Source organism: Tupaia chinensis, unplaced genomic scaffold (genome assembly GCF_000334495.1).
Source record: "Tupaia chinensis unplaced genomic scaffold, TupChi_1.0 Scaffold000317_1, whole genome shotgun sequence".
In the NCBI taxonomy this organism is placed as follows: Eukaryota; Metazoa; Chordata; class Mammalia; order Scandentia; family Tupaiidae; genus Tupaia; species Tupaia belangeri.
In genome coordinates, this window is record NW_006159810.1 from 2,986,862 (window position 1) to 2,987,229 (window position 368).

The following is a 368-nucleotide window of genomic DNA, read 5'->3' on the forward strand; positions in this document are numbered from 1 at the left end:
GATAAAAGTTTGCTGAATGAATGCCAAAGGCTGAATTCATGAATCCTAGGGAAATGTTCTACGATAGTGATGAGGAGGATGTTGACAAGGCCTATGCTCCCCCTCTTTAATAGCACACCTCAGATTTAACTGTCCAGCACCTCTTGGAACATGGGGATATAGGACTATGCTAAAGAACCTCACCCGTGTAATTTGAAACAGTCTGCAAGACCACTTAGAAAACTCTGGAACCACCACAAGTCTGGGAACCACATTTAAGAACTGCTTCTAGGGCATTCACTAGGAGGAGCCTTTAAGAAGGGCTGGGAGTGAAATTCGGGGACAAGCCTATCTGCTCAGGGAAAGATGGGCTTGTCCTTGCCCTCTGG